This window comes from Scylla paramamosain, chromosome 27, assembly GCF_035594125.1.
Source record: "Scylla paramamosain isolate STU-SP2022 chromosome 27, ASM3559412v1, whole genome shotgun sequence".
Lineage (NCBI taxonomy): Eukaryota > Metazoa > Arthropoda > Malacostraca > Decapoda > Portunidae > Scylla > Scylla paramamosain.
In genome coordinates, this window is record NC_087177.1 from 12,886,809 (window position 1) to 12,903,011 (window position 16,203).

The 16,203-nt window shown below is 42.2% G+C and overlaps 1 long non-coding RNA gene across 1 annotated transcript in view; it reads right to left on the reverse strand.

The window, feature by feature from the left end:
- The window catches only part of LOC135114243 (uncharacterized), an 83,979-nt gene extending 68,570 nt beyond the window's left edge, over positions 1–15,409 (reverse strand). Inside the window, exon 1 of the long non-coding RNA XR_010275466.1 lies at positions 15,217–15,409. This is a non-coding gene — a long non-coding RNA (uncharacterized LOC135114243). The remainder of the gene's footprint in view (positions 1–15,216) is intronic.
- Positions 15,410–16,203: the final 794 nt, after the last annotated feature.

The window sequence follows — 16,203 nt, forward strand, 5'->3', positions numbered from 1 at the left end:
CCTGGTCACGAACAGAACAGTGCCTGCCCTGATGCCGAAGTACCCGAGCGCTGAGTAAAGGTGACTAAGGCAGTTTAGTTAATGGACTTGGCCTATTCCCAATCAATCTTGTGATCAAGTTACATTACAGCCTACGCAAGTCGTTGACCTCACAAAAGAGTGACCCACTATTAGCCTCAGTAATGCACGAGCTAGAAAGACAAAAACTACACATGTTTGTGTAAAGGTGGTTAACCATAGACTCCCACCGAGACATGTTTTTCACGAACCTACAGTGAAGTATAAGCATCCTGATGATCGTGCGAAGTGAAGGAAGAGATGAGTGTACTAACTAGTTAGATTTTAAACCTTAAAAGATAACTCCTTATGTAGTAGTAGGTAGCAATGTAAGTAGGTCGACAATGCCGTCGTCAGAATTGAATATAAGGCGAAGTAGCGAACGATTCTTTCAGACCTTAACTCCAAGAGTGGAGTGTCACAAGTTTCTGAAAGGTGCTCACACTCGACAGCACCATGAAGCTCCCAGTCGTTCTCTGCCTCGTCTTGGTCGTAAGTAATACTTAGAAGATTTTTCCTAAGAGCCTTGTGTCTCGACTTATTATGTTGTTCCAGTATATTGTGGTATCCATATGTTTATGCTATTTTCTGTGTGTTGATATAATACTGAATCTTAATGGGTGATTTAATATCTTTTGTGGCACTTCACATGTAGTGATAATATTTTAATGTTACATTTGATTATTCTTTATGTGATTATATTATGTGTGTCCTTACATATTAATGTGTTGTGTTACTGAATGACCTGAGTTGGTCGATAAAGCCCTGCTAAAGTAAAGTGAATAGTGACGTCAAGATTTACTGAAGGGTCACTCGAAGTTTTAATATGTGGTGAAGTTCTTGCCCTTTGTTGCCTGCGTGTATCACTGGAATGTTTTAATTACTGGTTAATAAATAATGTTAACTTTTCTGAACTGCGTTTGTGGCTTACCCCACTGTAAGAACCCCAGCCTTAACTCTCGGTTACCTGGACTTAAACCTTGAAGAGTTTGGTATATAAATAATTAGTGCAGTTCCTGTGTAGCCTCTGCCTTATCTAAAAGTAAGTTGGAGGATTACGACAATTTTGTATAGTATTGTTATATCAATACACGGTAGCTGAGCTTACCACCGTGTTTCTTTGATCACCTATACTCAGCACCAGTACCAAAATTTATCTAGTACATGTGTGTGTGTGTGTGTGTGTGTGTGTGTGTGTGTGTGTGTGTGTGTGTGTGTAGGTGGTGTGTGTGTGTGTGTGTGTGTGTGTGTGTGTGTGTGTGTGTGTGTGTGTGTGTGTAGGTGGTGTGTGTGTGTGTGTGTGTGTGTGTGTGTGTGTAGGTGGTGTGTGTGTGTGTGTGTGTGTGTGTGTGTGTGTGTGTGTGTGTGTGTGTGTGTGTGTGTAGGTGGTGTGTGTGTGTGTGTGTGTGGGTGGTGTACGTGCGTGTGTGGGTGGTGTGCGTGCGTGCGTGTGGTGTGCATGTGCGTGTGTGGTGTGCGTGCGTGCGTGTGTGGTGTGCGTGCATGCGTGTGTGGTGTGCGTGCGTGCGTGTGTGGTGTGTGTGTGTGTGTGTGTGTGTGTGTGTGTGTGTGTGTGTGTGTGTGTGTGTGTGTGTGCGTGGCGTGCGTGCGTGTGCGGTGTGGTGTGCGTGCATGTGTGATGTGGTGTGGTGTGCGTGCGTGTGTGGTGTGATGTGGTGTGGTGTGCGTGCGTGCGTGGTGTGCGTGCGTGCGTGTGGTGTGGTGTGGTGTGCGTGCGTGCGTGCGTGGTGTGGTGTGGTGTGCGTGCGTGCGTGCGTGTGTGGTGTGGTGTGGTGTGGTGTGCGTGCGTGGTGTGGTGTGGTGTGGTGTGGTGTGCGTGCGTGATGTGGTGTGGTATGGTGTGGTGTGGTGTGCGTGCGTGTGTGTGTGTGTGGTGTGGTGTGGTGTGGTGTGGTGTGGTGTGCGTGCGTGTGTGTGTGGTGTGGTGTGGTGTGGTGTGTGTGTGTGGTGTGTGTGTGTGTGTGTGGTGTGTGTGTGTGTGTGTGTGTGTGTGTGTGTGTGTGGTGTGGTGTGGTGTGCATGCGTGTGTGGTGTGGTGTGGTGTGGTGTGGTGTGGTGTGCGTGCGTGTGTGGTGTGGTGTGGTGTGGTGTGGTGTGTGTGCGTGTGTGGTGTGGTGTGGTGTGGTGTGGTGTGCGTGTGTGGTGTGGTGTGGTGTGCGTGGTGTGTGTGGTGTGCGTGCGTGTGTGGTGTGGTGTGTGTGTGTGTGGTGTGGTGTGGTGTGGTGTGGTGTGGTGTGGTGTGGTGTGTGTGTGTGTGTGTGTGTGTGTGTGTGTGATGTGGTGTGGTGCATGTGTGTAAAACTTGTGAATAAATGGCGTCAAAAAATAATATAGTCGAGAACACATTTTTCTTTACCAACTTTTCTTCTTTATTTTTGAGGAAAACATCATTGACGTAACCTTCACACACACACGCGCGCACACACACACACACAGAGATAGACAGACTGAAAAACAAAGACAGGCAGATGCACTCAGAGACAATGAAGGACAAAACAAAACAGAGACAATGAAGGATAAAAGACAAAACAAAAATAAAAATAATGGGAGTCAGCAGCAAATAAGCAAAGCAAGTCCGCATAAAAATCTCAGTAAAAGAAAATAAAGCATGGGGAGGAGGAAAAGAAAACGGATGGGAAGAGTAAAAATAAATAAAAGAAAAAAAATAAAGTAAGACAAACCCCATAAAAGAAAAGAAAAAAAAACTGATGTGTAGAAATAAACTAATAAGCAAACAAATAAATAAATTATAATGAAAACTGAATTTGAAGTATTAAAAAGCAATTAGAGACATAGTGAATGATTAGACCAGGAAGCAAAATGAAAATGACTCGTATTTTCACGTTCCGGCCCTGAAATGTGAAAAACACGCAGCTTTTTGGGTAATGAAGGAGTTAGAAGGCTGGTTTTGTGCATCTCCAAGCTAGCCTGCAGATAATTGCTTGCAACTCTAATGGTAAACACTATTGAGACGTGTGGTGGGGGGGAGATGGATGGATGCTTGGATGAATGAACAGGGTGAAAGACGTAAGGTAGGAGAAAAGGATGGGTGGATAAATAGGGTGAGAGAGGGAGGAAAGGATTGATAACTGAATGTGAGAACGAAGGAGACGGGATGGAGGGATATAGAAATTATGATTGTCGATAAATTGATAGAGAAATAGGTCGATAAGATAGATACAAAAATAGTTAAGTAAATAGACAGATAAAGAATTAGGTCAATGAATGGATGTGAACTAGATGTGCAAGGACATTACTTGTACAAAAAAAAAAAAAAAAAAAATCAACAGTATGCCAGCTACAAATTAAACACGGAGAAATAACAGAGATAAGCGATAATGACGGAGCAGCTAAGTGGCACCATTAGCATACTATTAAATAACGAATGCCAACAAACACAGAAAACACCAGAGAGATTCACGATGAACTATATACCATTGATGAAAATATATGAAAATAGAGTAACAAAAAGACTTACTAAAAATAAGACCAGAAAATAATATCAGGAAAATAAAGCAGGCCATTACGTGAAACAAATAATAAATTAAGACTTACTAAAAATACGACCAGAAAATAATATCAGGAGAATAAAGGAGGCCATTACGTGAAACAAATAATAAATTGAGTGAAAAAAGAAAAAAAAAACATATATAGGTGTGCATACATTAAAGAAAATATTTCCTCTTACTATTATTAATGGCGGCCAAATATTACACACCAAATAAAAAGAAAGTAAAATATACACAAAACAGTGCCCTAAATTTCTCTTATCTACATGAATAAATATACCCATAAGAATAATACTACCCATTTTTTTTTATCAGCAGTTCAGGAAGCGGCGGATAACGGAGGCACTTGTGAGCACCTTTATTTTACCGAGTGATTTATAAACTAGCAATATACAGGCCGCCTGAGAGTATTGCATGAAATAAACTGGCTAAGTAAGAGGAAATATAGAGGCAATCATCGCTACTATCTGAAAATATTCCGGGAAGCGCGTGGCAGTGACTACGAAGAGAAGGAGCACGCAGAGAGAGAGAGATAGGAGGTCATGGGTATTTTCTGAAGGTCTTACGTGGCTGTGTTGTATTTAATGTGAACTGATTTGTGACGGAGCGAGTCAATCTAAGGCCAGTTTAATAGAAGTATATGGAAGGCCGTTAATTAAGACGTTGGTGATTGCTTCGTTATTTCTTCAACTCTGCAAGCTGAACAGTAATATTGATATGTTGAGTAGTTGAAACGCAATACCACGCAAGGGATGAATAACAATAATAATAAAGTGCTCGTTGTGATTATTTCATGTATAGTTAAAATAAATGTGTATATGAACAAAAGATAGATGCATTGATGAATATATGAGTGCAGTAATAAAACTTCTATTCTTAAATCCATAATAACAAACAAAAAAAAAGGGAATAGACTATAATAAAAAAATACATATACAGATTAATAAATCAATTAGAAGCATGAATACAAGTTAAGTATATCTCAATCCTTAACAGTATAGCAAGCAATATTACCACATGAACTGAACGAAAACATAAAATGCAATAGAAAATATATATACAAATTGATAAATAGACCAATAAATGAGCTACATAGATATATTTTCATTGGAAATAGGAGTACAAGTTATCTATATTTCATTTCTCAACTCTATAGCGAGCAACACCACATGAACTGAACTAAAGCATAATAATCAGACAAACTACACCAGTCACCTCCTGCAGACACACCACCACTCACCATCACACTCAGAGGCACGCCGCCAGACACTCCCCGCCACACTCAGAGAAACACACTCAGCACACTCCCTTCCAATCTGGCACGGCACCAATATTTCCGGGACACAAAGCAGTGTTCTATTATCATGCAAATTTAACCTTATTTTTTCCTCCGTACAAACACAGGCAAACTTTTTAAATATATGTATAGAAGCAGCAGATATTTACGACTAACATAGTTTTCTTTTTCCTTTTTACCTGATAAGGAAGTAATATTTCCAAGTGATTTGAAGTGCTGTGCTGTAATTATAGATTCCTTTTTTTTTTTTTCTCTCTAACTTGGTACGATCAGAAACATGGGCCCGATTAAAAGAGAGAGGGGGAAAAAAAGACAAATACAATAGAACTGCGAAACTTTAAAAATATTTTTGCCAGAAACACACATGTAACATTTTTCAAGTGATTTAAAATGCACTTCTATAATCATACATATTTAATTCCTCTTTTTTTTGTGTGTGTATGTGAGTATTTACTTATTTTTTTCGTTAATTGTCCAACAGTCGCAAAATACAACACACGGGAGAGAGAGAGAGAGAGAGAGAGAGAGAGAGAGAGTGGGGGGGACAAACGGCACGATGAGGAGAGTGGAAGAAAGGGAGACAGAAACACGGGGACAAAAATTGTGCCACGCGGGACAGGGAGAGAAAAGCTTCTGAAACAGAGTTATAAAACTTGGGAAATAAACTTACACCCGATGTTGTCAACGTGAGAACAACCAATAGTGTCAAAAAAAATATTGGATACATATATATTTCTTTCCACCACTATTTGTCGCGGACACGAGGGTTACTAATCATTATAATTTTTCTCCTTTAGTTTTCTTTCAACGTTTTCATTTAGCTTTAATATACGTTTGTAGTTACTGCTGTTTATATATATATTAGGGACAAACACTTAGAGGTGCATTATTTTACATTTTCTACTTTTTTCTGTCATTTCGCTTTCACCATCATTTCTCAGTGCTTCATCACCACCACCACCATCACCACCACTACTATCAACATTACAATCTGCATCACCTGCCAATCCTTCTCTCTTTTATTACCTTAAGTATTAACTTAAAATCTATACATGTATTAACTCACATTACTCGCACAAACACAAAAATTACTTTTTCTCTCGGAATATTTTCTAATATTTTTTCCTCTCTAAACTCTTCCCCATTTCTTATCCCGACAATGTCCTTTCTTACCATCCACCTCCAAGTCCATCCATCCTTCATTCACTCCTTCCTTCATTCGTCTACACCATCGAACTTGAACCTTTTTTTTTTCTTTTCTTGTCACCTTTCAACTCTCTACTGTTAATACTTTCCTTCCCTTCCCTCTACACCTCTTTAACACCCATCCTTCACAACACCCCCATCCATTCTACCCTCTATTCTTTCCACCTCATCCCCTCTCCCGTCCACCCCTAGCAGGCTGACCATTCTTTCTCCCACCCTTCCTCTCACTCTCCCTCCCTTCCAACAAGTGAGAGCGACACCCTAAAAAAAGAGCGAGCAGCAAGAAGCGAAGTGTCCTCCGCCGCAAGAGTTTACTTCCAGACTTGATTCGATTAGCTAATCCGATTCTTTTCGAGTCCCGCGCGCGTCTCAGGTCCGTCTGGTTCGTCTTTTCTGGAGCTGAAGCCCCGAAGCAGGACAAAGTAAAGCCCCGGACTCGTCTGCGAGGGATACCGACAGAGAAGAATGAAAAGGACAAAGAGAAGGAAATATAAAATGAAACAATGAAAAAAAAAAACAGGGAAACATTTTAGCTCAGTCCTATTTAATTTATCTATTGAATCCAAGTTTAAGATGTGGCTCTCTGGTTTTCTGAATTTTTTTCTTGGTATTATATTTTATTTCTGATTCCGACTCACTGTCTTGTTTGACTTTATTTATCTGATTATTAATCTATTTCATATATCTATTTAATTATTTTTTACATGTGATCGTAAGAGGTAACTGTGTGTGTGTGTGTGTGTGTGTGTGTGTGTGTGTGTGTGTGTGTGTGTGTGTGTGTGTGTGTGTGTGTGTGTGTGTGTGTGTGTGTGTGTGTACGTGTGCGCGCGCGCGCAAGTTTCTGGTTCTCGTTAACCGTAATAAGAAATCCATAAATCAGCCACACACACACACACACACACACACACAGAACAGATGGAGATGATCGCCCTTTAAAGGGAAGACACTTGTGGCACGGCCGAGAGAGAGAGAGAGAGAGAGAGAGAGAGAGAGAGAGAGAGAGAGAGAGAGAGAGAGAGAGAGAGAGAGAGAGAGAGAGAGAGAGAGAGAGAGAGGTTGAATAAGAAAAGAACAGACAGACGGACGAGACATTGCCAGACAGACAGGAAGGAGGAGACAGAGAAACGGAAGTAGGAGAAGAGGAGAACCCGCATCTTCCCCTTCTTCATCGCTACCTCCTCTTTCTCCTCTTCCACCTCCTCCCCCCACGGTAGCCGCATTAGGTATTCCTGGCCAGCCGTGGTCCCGCCGCTGCAGACGCCAGCTATATATCTTTTATGATAAACAGTGGGTCTCTGCAGCAGCGCCCCGCCACGGCATTACCCTCGCCGAGTGTCCCTCCGCCACCCACACGCAGCTATTTCCAGCCAACCCCGACCAGGAGCGCCAATAAATCTCCCCCGTTGCTTATACATCCCGTTTTCTTTACCATTGTTCCACGGGGGACTAGTACTCAAAGACACACGCGACAGGTGGTGACTGCGTGGTGACGGACTGCTGCCGCCGCCACCACCACCACCAGCCCCACCACCACTACCACCAGTAGCAGCGTGAGGAACAAATGGTCGGCACTGTAATGGCCCTCCCATCTGGCAGCCGTGTCGCGTCCTGAGCCACACACGAGGTAATGGAGGCGCCAGGGGGATGGCCGTATCCTTCACAATGGTTGCTGCACGAGGCCCATACCTTCCCTCCTTCGCTCTTCACCCGCCTCGTCTTCTCCTCTACACCTGGCGAGCCCAGGGTTACTAAGAGCGTGTTTCTATGGTTCAGTGCTCTCTCTCTCTCTCTCTCTCTCTCTCTCTCTCTCTCTCTCTCTCTCTCTCTCTCTCTCTCTCTCCCCCCCCACCCACCCGAACACGCAATAGGAACTCGCTCGTTGGGACACAAACATGGATGCCAGCTGGATCTTTACACGTCCGGGGAGAGAGAGAGAGAGAGAGAGAGAGAGAGAGAGAGAGAGAGAGAGAGAGAGAGAGAGAGAGCCACGCCTCCTCGCACAGCACAGTAACCATTTTTCCCTAAAGCTTCAGTATGGACTAATGTTGTTAAATCTCCCGCAAAAATTTAATTCTGTCCACACGAGGTTGGTTGGGCGAGTTATCAGCGATGGGGGCGGGCGGCTCATGCAGAGAGAGAGAGAGAGAGAGAGAGAGAGAGAGAGAGAGAGAGAGAGAGAGAGAGAGAGAGAGAGAGAGAGAGAGAGAGAGAGCAACAGGGAGTAGATAAGGAGTAGGCAAAGCACGGTGGAAACATAACACGTCCTTGATATCGGCTTAAAATGAAGACAAATGTAATTATATTCAGAATTTCTCACCAGCAGCAGCAACAGCAGGAGGAGGAGGAAGAGGAGGAGGAAGGAAGAGGAGCAGAGGCAGAAGCAGGAGGAGGAGGAGGAGGACGGAGAGTTAAGAGTATTGCTACAACTGGAATTTGGAGTAAAACAGAAATCTGGAGAGGCAAGGACCGAGAGAAAGGAGGGAGGGAGAGGGAAGGAGGAAGGGAGGAGAGGAGAGGAGAGAGGGAGGGTAGGAGGGAAGAAGAAAAAAACGAGGGAAACAAAAGGTGAGGGAAGAGGAGAAAGGCAGGAAGGAGAAAAAGAATGGGTGAATGAGAGAGAGAGAGAGAGAGAGAGAGAGAGAGAGAGAGAGAGAGAGAGAGAGAGAGAGAGAGAGAGAGAGAGAGAGAGAAGAATGGAGCGGAGGAGGAAGAAAGAAGTGAGGAGTGTAGGAGAAAGAGAGGGAAAAGGGGATCTTGGGTAAGGATGTGAAGAGGAGACGGGAAAAATAAGACGACTCGAGGCTGGAAAATTATGGAAAACGAGGAAAGAAAGGAGGGTAACGGCGGCAGAGAGGCGGAGGTGTCACGGAAATACAACCCTTTTTACCTTAACACCAAAAAGTAAATCAGATAAAATAAATAAATAAATAAATAATTAAAACATAGACATATAAATGAGAGAGAGAGAGAGAGAGAGAGAGAGAGAGAGAGAGAGAGAGAGAGAGAGAGAGAGAGAGAGAGAGAGAGAGAGAGAGAGAGAGAGATAGTGTGTGTGTGTGTGTGTGTGTGTGTGTGTGTGTGTCTCGAGAAAGAAAGGAAACAGTCACACCAATTAGACAACACACTTTTCAGGGCAGATATGAAAGGAGAGGAAAGTGGAGAGAGAAAGAGAGAGAGAGCGAGAGACAGAGAAGGAAAGGAAAGGAGAGAAAGGAGGAGAAATATAGTAAAGGAATTAAGGAAAAGATGGAAGAGTGGAATGAAAGAAAGACACGAAACGGAAAAAAATAAAAAAAATAAATGAACTTGAAAGGAGGAAACTGGAGATGAACGGGAGTGAAGAGAGAGAGAGAGAGAGAGAGAGAGAGAGAGAGAGAGAGAGAGAGAGAGAGAGAGAGAGAGAGAGAGAGAGAGAGAGAGAGAGAGAGAGAGAGAGAGAGAGAGGAAGGAAGGAAGCAGAAAGATTAATACGAGAAACAGGTGGTGGTGAAGGAGAGGTGAAGAGATGAAGTGACGAGAGGCGAGGAGAGGCGAGGAGAGGAGAGAGGAGAGGTGAGGCGTAAGAACTTTTAACAATGTACCTCATTATAATGTAGAGACGCTATAATGCTCAAAATAACCTAGGAAATTTGCTACACATGATGCTTATAACAGACGAGAGAGAGAGAGAGAGAGAGAGAGAGAGAGAGAGAGAGAGAGAGAGAGAGAGAGAGAGAGAGAGAGAGAGAGAGAGAGAAGGAATACCGCGAAAATGAGGATACTTAAGGGGAAAATTAATGCAAAGTGGAGGGAAGACAAGCAAAAGTGATGATGGAAGGATGGTGGAAAGGAAGGGAGAGGAAAAAAAGAAAAAAAAAACAAGCACTGAAATTTCGGAAGGTAAAAACAGGTTGTAGGAAGTGGAGGAAAACTAACAGGCTGGAAGGTGATGGGGAAAAAAAGGGGGGAAAAAGAAAGAGGGAAAAATGGTACAAGGTCTGTCATGAGGGGAAAGATATGAGGGATGAGATGAGAGGAAAAAGATGAAAAACTTAGAGGAAGAGAGAAGTTGAGGGTTATAATGTCAGGGAAACAGTAGAGTGAGGGTTGTGATGAGGGGAATCATGGTGTGAGGGCTCTGATGATGGAAGAAATTTGAAGGATATGATGAGGGGGGGAAAATATAATTATGAGGGATGTGATAAGGGGGAAAAAAAGGGCGTGAGAGATACAATGAGGGTAAACGAGGGTGTGAGGGATATAATGAGCGGAAAGATGAGAAACTGGTGAGGGAAAATGAAGGACTAAGAGGGGAAAGATGAAGGATTAGATAAGGGGAAAATTTTTTAAACGAGTATAAGGAGAAAAGATAATGAGAAACTGCGATGATCAGGAGGGGAAAGTAGAAATAATGATAAAAAATTAATGACGTTTGCTTTGAGAGAAAAAAAAAGTCACTAATAAAAAGAAAACGGAATAGAAAAGTAAAAATAAAACCTGAAGGGGAGACGAAGATGAGGTGTAAAAGGGAAAATGATTGAATGATAATGAGATGAGGGGCGGAGAAGGGAGGGGAAATAAGGGAGAGAGGATGAGGTGTTAAAGGAGGCATAAAGAAGTAATAGAATGGAAATGAGAGGAAGGGAAAGGAAAGGAAAAGAAGGGATGGGGTATGGGAGTTGTACTGAGCTGAGGAAAGGGGAAGGAAGAAATGGGATGGGAGAGATTTGGGAGTTACAATGTGCTGAAGGAAGTTATCGTAAGGGAGAACCGAATGTGATGGGTATGGAAGGGGGAAGGAGGAGGGTGAACCAAAACCAGTCAAGGCCATTCTATAAGCCACGAAGCCGCTGCCAAAACCACTCAAACCATAAAAAAGGATCCAGCCACTATCAGAAAGAGGTATTCACGAAATCAGATTACATATTTCAGCTTAGGGCCAAGAACGTGAAAGAAATGTGATTAGATAAACAAATATAAAAGAAACAGATTCAACAGAAAATCTCTCTCTCTCTCTCTCTCTCTCTCTCTCTCTCTCTCTCTCTCTCTCTCTCTCTCTCTCTCTCTCTCTCTCTCTCTCTCATACAACAATTAAATCTAAAGTTTCTTACGATACCAAAAGATTCATGAGGTTAGGCAAGATTGAGAGGAGAGAGTGGATGGGAGAGGAACGCTAAGTGGGAGTGATGCAGGGATGGGAGGAGGGACAAGTGGATGGGAGAGAATATTAAGAACAGAGTAGAGAGTGGAGGACATAAGTGGGAATGGAAGGTTATATTGGAGGTTAGAGGTGGAGGATTAGGGTATGAGTGGGGAAGAAAGAAAAGAGGATGATGGAAAGAGGAAAAGAGGGAGGGAAGAAGAGGATAAGAGAAGGAGCTTACAAGGGAGGGAAAAATGATTAGCGTGGAAACATTAAAAGAAAGTTACCAACATCACCTTCTGTAGCAATTTGTTTTCCCTCAGTAGGATTTGTGTGTGTGTGTGTGTGTGTGTGTGTGTGTGTGTGTGTGTGTGTGTGTGTGTGTGTGTGTGTGTACGATAACCATAGTACTTCCAAGTGGTTAAATATCTTGATTAATTTTCCAGTAATATAATAACATATATACCGCTCTATTCAGTTCACATATTACTCTCTCTCTCTCTCTCTCTCTCTCTCTCTCTCTCTCTCTCTCTCTCTCTCTCTCTCTCTCTCTCTCTCTCTCTCTCTCATTGCTGTATATGTACGGTACTTCCATACAATTAGAGGACTTAAGTAGCACCTTTACGAGTACTGAGCGTCCCACAAAGGAAAACTTCCACGGCAAGACAAAGACACACGGCAGTGACCGATAACATTCCATAAGTCCAGTAAGGTGACTCTGGGAGGGGTCGGGGTGGTGGTGGTGGTGGTACAGGGGGAGTTCATAGCGGTTCTGAAGGCCTGACACCATTGCAGCCTACATGAAGGTGGTGATAATGGTAGTTATGCTGAAGTTTGCACATTATATGGTACGACTAGGTACTGGGATTTTACTTTTAGATATGCTTGTACACGAGTATATTTCCTTAATAAATTGAAAAATAACAATATCAAGAACAAGGGATTATTACTGCATACAAACTAAACCTAATCAAACCTAGCAAGACTTAACAAAACAATATAACAACCTAGACTGGGACCTAAATATAGACATTTATTCCTATTTATTATATTCTCACGATCTTTCTACATTGTTATCGTATTTCTATAGTACACCACCTTTACCTTTACATTTCCAACACTGCTGTACGTATATTCATGAATAAAGCCAGTACACATGATTACACATGGTCTCAGTATAATCTCCAGTGTCAAAAGTGAAACATTTCAAAGAGGATTAAGTCTCGGTAGAGTTTGTGGCTTTGCATTCACCACCATTGTCCCAAGTAACACGTGTTTAATCCCTTACGGTGATTGCTAATGCTTCAAAGTACTTGTGTGTGAGTGTTGTAAAGGACTGAAGGGATGTATAGCCAGCAAAAAGGGAAGCTCTTTTTAATACCCACACTGAAAGGGATTACCAGCCTCATGTTTCCTGTACAGGTGTAAGCAGGTGCGAATCAGGTAATCCGACGTGTGCCTGTGGTTCTATGCATGTTAATAGCGTGTCATACCTGGCGGGGCGTGAGGCGTGAGGCAGGTGTTAACAGAGGTAATGGTGGTGCTGCCTTTATCCCCCGTTGCCTTCAGTCGTGCTGGCTTAGCATGAATCACTATTAAGATTTAGCATTATTGTTATTACTCGTCTAGGTTGTTATTAAAAAGATTTACTCTAGTTGTTAGTATTTAGGTGTGAATTATTAGTAAGATCTAGTGTTATCATTACCATTGTTATTTCCATTTAGAGAGAGTAAAAGGCCACTTCCACGACTTTCACGTCACCTACCCTACAATTTGCTGGTGTTTATGGCTCTTCCCGGTGTCACAGTGTTAAAATTGTAGGGCCAGAGACAAGACAGGCAAGACAGATCTGCTCTAAGAATATGGAAGGCCGTGAAAATAGTTGTGTTGTAAATGTATAATCAATGATAACTAGGAACTTTGCCAGCGTAGAGAAAATTAATGTGTTTCAGTATTAGTGTAGTATCTAGGAAGGTCTGACAAGATAGATCTATGCTGTGTCTTCTAAGAATATCGAAGGCCTTGGAAATTTGTGCTGTACTTGTAAACATGAGATTAATAATGAGACTTTGCAGGAAGGGAAAATAAATGGTTGAATATCAATGAAGTATGTAGAGATGGTTGATTGTTCTGCTTGTACTCCTAAGAACACGGATGGCCGTATAGATAATGTTTTATTGTAAATACGAGATCAATAATAACCAGCAATTCTACCAAGATGGGAAAAATAATTTTACGTGAATATTAATGGTGTATTTGGGAATGGTTATGTCTTAAAGTATGGGAGAAATTGATAACATAATATCCTACATAAACGAAGAATATATAAATGTTTGACAGACTGTGTAGTGTTGTAATGAAGTATTTCGTAATAAAGATTTGTTAAAAGTTGTATTTTTATTCATTTATATGTGTGTATGCCGTACATCATTTACTTTGCATTTAATATGTATGTATGTATGTATGTATGTATATGCATTATATAATCTATTTTCCTTCATTGACAAGGAAACGTTTTGGAATATTGCAATTCGTATAAATGTAAATATGTATGTATATTTACTCAGCATATTTCCCTCCTCCTCTCTGACCAGACCAGTAAATTCTCGCGCCCTTGAGTCTCCCTCGTTACCGCTAAATTTATGGTTCATTTATCAATCTCCCTATCATTAAAATCATAAATTATTCCAAGATTTTTATCACCACAAAAGATATTACCACCACCACCACTACCACCACCCACTGCCTATCACCCTACGCCACACATAACCCAACCCCACCCACCTCCATCCCCTGTCCATTCTCATTAAAGGAAGTAACACAACATACAATCGCTTTATGTTCACGCGAGTCACGCAACGGTGCTGTGACGGACGGTAGGGGGGAAGGTGAAGGTGAGGTAAATATAGAACTTCATGTATTCGTGTTTCTATGCATTTCGTCCCCTTATCAGAAGTATTGGAGGTTAAGGTGTGGTAAAGTGAACACTCGTATTAATATCAACGATAGATTACTAAAACCTTCACAGATGTTTAAGTACAATATTTATCCTTCTCGACCGTATATTAAATTGACAACTGGTTAGGTGTTCTTAATATTTAGAGGCACTAACTTCCTTGACCTCATCTTGAAATTGATCAAATATTCTCGTATTAAATAGTTGAGATTACAATTTTCAGAAACTGTCAACAAACAATGATAGTGTTGTTCAAATCTTCATATGCCTTCAACTTTATTTTGCCTCGGAGAAATTACCAGGGGTGATTCCAACGAAGTAACAATTATCATTGCATCATTAGAAGACAAAGGGATGAATTTAATCTAAAAAAAGAAAATATTTTTAAAACATTAGTCACTTCGGTAAATATTAAGAAGAGTCGCGCGGCCCTATTTCCTTTTTTTTTTTTTCGGCTCCTACTCCCTACAATGCTGGGGACTTGGTGGGAAAGCGGGGTTTTCGGGTGGGGAAAGCTAAAATAGACTCAAATACCGCCTCTTAGCACCAAAAATAAATAGGGACCTGCACTACTACTGCTGCAGCTCTGTTTCATATTTACCGGTTTAGTTAGGTTAGGTTTGGTTAGAATAGGATCCTAGCAGCAACAGCAAGGTTAAGAACATGGCGGCCGTCATAGTATGAACAGCAGCAGTAGTAGGCAGCTCTCTACATATTTTGGAGGTAAGAGGAGGTATTTGCCTATATTTTAGCTTTCCCTACCCGAAAACTCGCCTAACCCAAATGAGCTAAGCGGCAGTCACGTGGCGGAAGTGTTCCCAAGCAGCAAAGGTCAGAGTCGTCGTGAGGGCCTCCACTACAAGTAAATGCATATAAGATCCCGAAATTTGTGAGAATACTGGACCCGAGAGTCTAAATAACACATGGACCAGCAGAGTAAGACAGCAGAGGTGGCCGGCTAGCTGTTCACCCCCCCCACCACCACCACTACTCCAGTCACCATCACCCAACACTCACCCCTCCAGGCACTCCCACGTTCTTTCCTCACCTTCCAGTGTCCTCGCCAGCAGCCGCCGTTCCGCCACGTCTCCCGGCACAGAAAAAAAAAAAAAAATGGCCTTTCATGTCCACTTAATTTCCATAAACGCGCGGAATGGCCTCCATTTAGTCACTAACACCTACACTCACGAACAAATCTACTCCGACTGCCCAGGCCTCCAATCACGTGCCTCTGCTCACCGTCCTTGCCAGCCAATCACAGCAGGCCACTCAGACTCAAGCCCCGCCCTGTGCTTCTAGTTCGGAGCTTCAAATTGTTATGAAGCCTCGGTGTTTCATGTAATTATCTATAGTGATTTGTTAGTCCGAGTTACGTGTTCCGTTAAGCTTCACGATGCTTAGGTTCGATGAGTGAAGGTGAGTGGAGAGAGAGAATGTGATGAGTGAAGGTAAGTGGAGAGAATGTAATGAATGAAAGTTCGATGAAGTGAAGGACGAAGGAATGTGAATCGGAAAGAAGCAGTAAGATTGAAGCACCAATGCCAGTCACTACTGAACCACTACCACTACCACCACAATCATCACCACCACCACCACTGCTGCTACCGCCACCACGACTATGAACCACAAACAACAACACCTAATACCTAAAGGAAGAAGATAAAGAAAAGAAAATCCGAAACAAAAAAACAAGAACAATGGCAATAAAAGAGGAAAGAAAATAAAAAAAAAAATCCCTAACTAAACCAAAACTTACACAACCCTCCCCCCACTCCCCCTTCCCCCCCCACCCACCCACCCACACACACACACACACACACACACACACCTCTCTCTCTCTCTCTCTCTCTCTCTCTCTCTCTCTAAACAAAAACTGTTTAATCATTCTTAAGTCGAGGAAATGATAATGTCCAGAGAGAGAGAGAGAGAGAGAGAGAGAGAGAGAGAGAGAGAGAGAGTTTGGTTTTACTAAGACAATAAAGTTATTATGTAAAGAGCAAATGACTGGTTTGGTAAGGATAACAAGGAGAGAGAG